Raw genomic sequence first — 7,082 nt, 5'->3', positions numbered from 1 at the left:
TCTTCTTCCCCCACCCCAATCCAGGGAGCCCCGTGCTCTGCTGTGCCAAAACCTTCTGGTGCCATCAGCCTTTAGATCAGGACAGGGTCACCCCAGACCCTGTGAAGCCATCAATACCCTACTTCCTGTCATCACCCCAGCAGCTCTGAAGAAAACAAGGTGACCCTGAAATGCTTAATGCGTCTCCTGGCACCTCCCTCTGTTCTGCTCCTTTGCTCCTGTTGTGACTTTGCTTGATGTTGCTGGGGCTGGATATACAGAGGGGAGCTGAGATGGAACAAGCTGCAGCCCATTTCATTGGGAGGAAAGCCAGGTGGCCAGGCCTTGCCAGGTAGTGACAAACAGCAGTCAAATGGATGCTCCTGCCTGGTGGGGAGATGCAAGTTGAATCAGGACCCCTTTGCAATGGTGTGGAAGTGAGAGGCAGGATTCATGATTAGGACCTCTGAGACCTGGGATCATTTCCTTGCTCTGTCACAGACTTCCTGTGCTATATAATTGCACCAGACCTCAGTTTCCTGAGCAATAAAATTGGGGTCATAGCCCTTCCTGATCTTATGGGATGGGATTAATTCAAGTGAGAATCTGAGGCTGTGGGCAGGGGGCACTAGGGCCATTAAGAGATGGGGTTATCAGAAGAGCTGGCAACTAAGCTGCATTGTTATTGGCTGGATGCTCTGATGGGCTCTCCAGGTGGTATGTCAGTGGGAACTGGAGGGGACAAGGGAGGGGGCTGGCCCCAGTGATAGTGGCCCCTTTCTCTAGGGTGATGGTGGCATTACTCCCGCTGGGCCTGAGATGCAAGCACTGCTGGGGTCTGTCTGGCTCAGTATGAGAGCTGCTTGGAGCAAGGTGTCCATCTGGTAGCTGGCACAGTGAGTTCCTGGTGGGGTTATGTGTGTTACAGCAGTGGCTGGCGGCCCCACTTGAGATCAGGCTCATTGTGCAGGGCACCATACACACACATTGTCCAAGCTACTCCCTGCCTCAAGGGGCTTGTAGCCAGAAGAGACTGTTTTGAAGAGATGAAGCTGAAGCCTAGCAGGGCTAAGTACCATGCCCAAGGCCATGCAGAACATGTGTGGCAGAGCCACTCTATGCCAGCTCTCTGAAACCCAGGCTAGTCTTTCAGTCACTGTTGTCCTCCTTTCCCCCCTCAGTGGCTTCCTGTTCTCCTTCCAGGCTCTGTGGCCATGCAGAGCTGCACTAGTGCCTTGCAGACAGCACCCCAAACATGGCCACACACTTGTTCTGTGCCCTGCCACTCTGTGGTTTCTGCCTCCCCTCAGTTCCCCCAGGCAAGAATGGGGAGCAAACTTCTCCCCCCACCTGGTGCCGAGCCTGGCCCCATCCCACTTCCTGATCAACCGTAAGCACACAGGGAAGCAAAGGGAAAGCAGTGCCTCAGTCAGTCCTGCCACCTTCAGTTCCAGGGCAGACTCCATCCCTATTGATCCATGAGAAGCTGCAGCAGCATGGCATGAAGCCAGAGGCTTCAGAAACTGGCCCCAGTTGCTAACTAGCAATCAGGCCCTGCGATGGGGCATGATTCAAACAGTTGTTTCTAGTGCCACCAGGTCTGTGGCAGGAACCTGGTTGAAGGTCATCAACTCAGCCTCCCCTTCACCCCTGGACCTGTCCCACCTCCAGCAGTCTGGAAGGAAACCAGCCTACCCCTTTGCCACATGTTTCAATGAAAGCACAAGCCCTCCTCCAGCTCCCGGCCTCAGCCAGATCATTGCCAAAAATCACTGCTGCAGGCATAGCTGATGAGGATGAGCAGCAGATGGTCCTGTTGAGGCCTCTACAGCCACTTCTTATCAGAAAGGATTTGGATTCCTGAACAATGGTGATAACGAGGAGGGGTTGGATTGCTGCAGTGTCTGCAGGTTTGTACTGGGCAGGTAGGAAGAGACAATTCCCTTTCCTCAGACGCTACCTCCCTCTTCCCCTCCTGCCTGCCAGCTCACCCTCCAAATACGTCAGATGGAAGGATGTGGCACAGGCCCTGCTACCTGGTGCTGGGGCTGAGGGTAGACTGCAGCGTGGCTAGATTGGCCCCTGCTGTGGCTCTCGATCTGTGCTATGCTACGGCTCTTAGGACCCATCGTGCTGTGGGAAAAAGAGACAGTGTATGTCAGAATAGCCTTGAGGCTGCTCTAATTTACACCAGGTGCTCAGTGTCAAGGCAGCTTAATCTCCTCTTCCCGGTTTGGAGTGTGGCAACAGGGTAACTGGGAACAGTAGGATGCTAATGGCAGTTCCTGATATAATACACCAGCTGCTGCTGAATGTGCCAGGCACCTTGGATCTCCCTGCATTCCCTCTCTTGACCCTTAGTACAGGCTGGGGAGAACTTCACCTTTACCACAGGATGAAGGGTGACTCCATTCACTGGTAGCAACTGTAGCCTTTACCCCAGGTGGGCTAGCAACTGGTAAGCAAATGTAGCATCTTCAGCCAGTATGTGGCATATTCTAAGTGCTGAGGCCCTCGACAAGAGAAGAGCTATCTAGTGGCCACAGTGGTAGGCTTTTATCCTCCATCTGCTCTTGCCATGGATAGGTGTGACAAGACTTGTAGCCACTGCGACCACACACTGCCAGGGCACGAAGGGTGATGAGCTGCAGCTCTGCAACACACTGGGTGATTTTCTGAACCCTGCTAAATCTTGGTGCTCTAGGGAGAGAGCAGAGCCTGTGGAGGCATGAGAAATGCCCATAGGCAATCATATGCTTGTCAGAAGCCAGACCCTCAGCAGGCACCCATGGGAATGGGCACAGAGACAGTTACTTAATGGAGCTGGGCCCACTGGCACCAGATGTGCTGTGCCAGATATGTTCCCTTTGTCACTTGTAAAGAAGTGGGGATTGAAAGCTCCTCAATGTCCAGTCCCCCTATGCAATGGCTCCATTTGCCAAGGAACTGCTCAGTGTAAAGGGGGCCTGATCTGCTGTTGGCTTTCCAGTGACCCAGTGATCTCAGAGTTCCCACTTCACGTGGCCCTTTGGGTCCCTGGAGCAGATGCTTTCACACTTACCCCGGCATTGATCAGCAGTCTGTGATGCAGCCCAGCTGTGAAACTGCTTTCTGGAAGCCTGGCTGAGCAATGAGTTCTGCTCCAGGAAACCCCACACCATTATCCCTTCCAGGGGCTATGGTCTGGGGGGGTCCTGTGCCAGGGGGGCACTGGAGGCAGCTCTGTGCCAGCAGGGATAGTGCCTGGGGTGGGTCTTGTGCCAATGGGAGAGTGCCAGGGGCCTCTCAGTGGGTGAGGTGCGGTGGTATCTCTTCCCTGCTGAAGTATCAGGGTTAACCTCTTTGCTGGTTAAACAGCCTGGCATGACCACAGTCTTGTATAACAGCAAAAGATGCAAAGAGGGAAAGGAAAGAGAGAGAGGATGAGAGCAAGCCTCCATTTTGTCAGGCTGGGTTTAGTGATAAGACTTTGTTTAGTACAGCATGCTCTGCGCTGAGTACTGCAATGCAGGGGGAGAGAAAGGACATTATTAGTACTTGGAAAGGAAAGGAGTCCCTGAGGGCTGGCTGGGAGAGGAGATGAAAGCAGATGAATACACACAGCCAAGGGAAGAAGCAGAGATGGACAGAGGTGTCTGCATCTGAACCTACCCCATGGGGCAGATCTGGCAGCCACAGGGCCAATTCCCAGCAGCGTGTGGGAGTCTGGGTGCAGAATAGGCATGGGAAAATGCAGCACAGGCAGAGAAGGTGATGCCTCTGAGACTGTGGAGGGAACAGGATGGGTGGGTAATTTCTCTGTCTGCATGAATCTGGAATGGTTGGAGCAGCAAGTAATGGCTGGACAGAAAAAGCCCTGGTGTGGGGCAGTTTGTGCATATGTGGATGGGTGGGTAGGTGCGGGAAGGGAATTTAAAAATAATTATGCAAAAAGAAAGTGCCCCTGAAATATAGTTTACTGAGCCCTGGGGATAAAATGACCTGTGGGTGGGCAGAGCATAGGCCCACTCTACTCCAATCCAATGCAACACATTCTTTCACTTTTTCTCTGTAGGTGTCTTTCTGTCTACCTCTTTTCATATATCCATTTATGCATCTATCTATATGTCCCTCATCTCGCCTATCTCCACAAGTACCCCCCTTATTTCTCTCTCCTCTGTTCTCCCCCACCCCTGAGCACCTAGGCACCCCCTCTTTAGATCAGGTCCCAGCTCAAATCATTTCCCTGCTCTGCTGACATTAAAGATGCACCCTGAAGTTTCCATGGCCACCAGAGGGGCCTTCTGGCTGTGCCTCTGCAATCCTTAACCACTTCAGTTTTCCCTTCCATCATCCTGTTGCTGTGTCTCTGGTTGGGAAAGGGGTACCTACCTTGCACTTCCCAGTGTGCTTGGACTCTACAGAAATAACAGTACTAGCTTTGAGGTTCAGGGGCTGATTCTCTAGTGCCAGGTGTGAGGTTCATAGCAGCTAATACTCAGGGCATGTCAGCATCAGCTGCTCCTAGGTGCTCAGGTAGAGGTTCAGACATGTGCCTATTACCTTATCTCCCTTTCCTAGGAGATTTTAAAGGGCCAAGCAGCACTCCTCACTCGTCCCAAGCTGGCAAGAGGTGGGTTCCTGGCTGTACCAGGGGCTTTCTTTGTGTGGGCACAGGAACTGCAGCTGTGACACTCGCTGTAGGAGGAGACCTTGCCTGTGCGCAGGGCCCTTGCTAAGGTGCAAGATGAGTGTCTCTGCTCTTCAGTTCTCTCAGATTTTGAGCATGCTTCACTACTGACAGCTGTGCCAAGGAACACATGGGTGGGCAGCCTTGGAAGGGAGCCCTCCCAGCCTGTGCTGGAAAGTGGCAGAGACTGGCAGTACCTGAGGAGGGCATGCTCAGTACAGCGTGGGGCATCAGTGGGGGGAGTCAGAGAGTAAAGGGTCACTGAGGGAGAGCTGGCACCTGAGCCAGCCCCACCTCCTGCCACTGTCTTTTGGTCCGCAGGAGCGTGCAGACCCCACTCCTCCGCAGGCTCTCTTCCAGGAGAGTCTCCAGGTGATAAGCGGCAGACCCAGCAAGCGTGCCAGCAGCAGGCACTGCTCTGGGGAGAGTTCACGGATGCACCAAGGACGTGACTCATGGCATGGGAAGCCCAGAGAGGGTGGAAACAATACCTGAGGAAAGTGCCTGGAAAAGCCACAGAGGCCATGCCTCTTCTGCAAGGGGCACAGTGTCCTGTTGTTGTTCAGGGTCAGAGGAAAGGAAACCCAGTGGTTATGACATCCTTCTTGGGTGCGGCAGATGGCTCAAGGCCCTGTTCTGCCACTATATCCTTGTGTGATCTTCTGCAAGTCACTTAAGCCAGATTCTCGAAGATGTAGAGGACCCAACTCCCCTGAAATCGCTGCCTTTGAGGGTCTGGGCCTGAATCTGTCTGGTCCTTGATTCCCCCCTCCCTTGTGGTGAGAGACACTCTCACCCCTGCCTCACACTCCCTCAAGTGGGTGAAGATTAATACAGGAAAACTTGGGAGTGCTTAGAGGCTGCAGTAACAGGGCCTGTAACATCACCTCAGAGAGGCTGCTGTACCTAAAAACCTAAACCAAGATCCGAGCCCTCCCAGCTGAATGCCAGGTGACTGTTATACGTACAGCGACGACTTGTGCCCCGGGCAATGCGCAGAGGAAAGACTCCAGGCAAGAGAGATTATGTCCTAGGCAGTCTTTGCAAAGGAGGGGGGGCTTGGAAGGAACAAGATCTCCTGACGCTCTCTCCAGGGCCTTAAACATAGACATCCCCCCACGCTCTCTATACTCCTGTCTGCCTGGGATTTCCGATTTCTTTCCTTCCTTTCAGTCTGAGCATCAGACTTCTTATCAATGGATCTTCCTCCCCACCGCTACTGCAGATTAGAGGTGGTCAAAACGGTGTGAATTCTAACATTTAGGGGAAACGTTTGTCACTGCCATGGACACATGATGAGCTGGCCAGCATTACACAAATGTCAGGAAGGTGCAGATGACAATCCAAATTCAGCAAAGAAAAACCACAAGGGAGGGTAAAACCTGAATGAATCCCCACCCTGGCTGTGTGTGAATGATTTCTGCTTGATCTCTCCCTGCTCCTCCCTCAGCTCTTCTCTCTGCCCCAGGGCAGAGGCGGCTGTTGGAGCGGCTGCCTTAGACAGGAGTGAGCACGTGTGGAGAACAGCTGTGCCAACATGACTGTGCCACCCTGTTTGCTGCTCCCCATCAGATGGAGCCCAGGATCCATCCATCATCCTTAGGGTTATTAGTGATTCCAGGACCTGCAGCAATCTGCCCGACGTGCTGGCTTCGCCACGCTGCTCGAGGGCTGTGGGCTGGGAATAGCACTATGTCCATGGCCCACCTGGGCCTGAGTCTGTCTGCAGCATCAGTGGCAGGGTCCAAGAGGTGAATATCTGTTTCAGGCTGGAGGGGGGCCCTCAAGAGGTATCAGATTTCAGGGCAGCTGAGTGCTTATAGAAGTCCCACCCTCAGTAGCTTCCAAGCTGGAGGGGATTCAAGCAGGGGAAGGTGGAGCGAGAATCCCTGAGCCATCTGCTGGAAACAGTCCTCAACTCTGAGGCAGGTCTTAAGTCACAGATTATTTTTTATTGTTCCTTGCTCAGATGGCAGCTGCCTCTAGCACAGTCCAAGGACCTGCACCCAGACAAAGGCTGGAGGATCTGAACTGCAAGGAAAGCCTGTGGGAAGGGACAGACACCAAACCAGGAGACACGTGGGTTTGTTGGTGCTTCCAAGCTAAACACGTAACATTCTCCTCAGCACTGAAATAGCCCTTTCAGTCCTGCTTCTGACGAGTATATTGAGAGCTTGCTGGTAGTGGTAAAGAAGAATCAGATATTTGCAGCCTTTTACAGATTTCTGATCTCTCTCTCTTTCTCTCCATATATATATCCACCCCCTTACACACCTGTTTAGCGATCAACCATCCATCCAGAAATACACCTACTATATAGTCATCCATTACACACCATTCCCCTCCCCGCCCCTATCCATTCATCTCCCCAATCCCTCCTTGCTATATGACTTCTCAGGCATAATTGGTCTCTTTCCCCTGCAAATAAAAGCAA

This window comes from Crocodylus porosus, unplaced genomic scaffold (assembly GCF_001723895.1).
Source record: "Crocodylus porosus isolate Cpor-Errol unplaced genomic scaffold, CroPor_comp1, whole genome shotgun sequence".
In the NCBI taxonomy this organism is placed as follows: domain Eukaryota; kingdom Metazoa; phylum Chordata; order Crocodylia; family Crocodylidae; genus Crocodylus; species Crocodylus porosus.
This window is presented reverse-complemented; position numbering follows the sequence as displayed.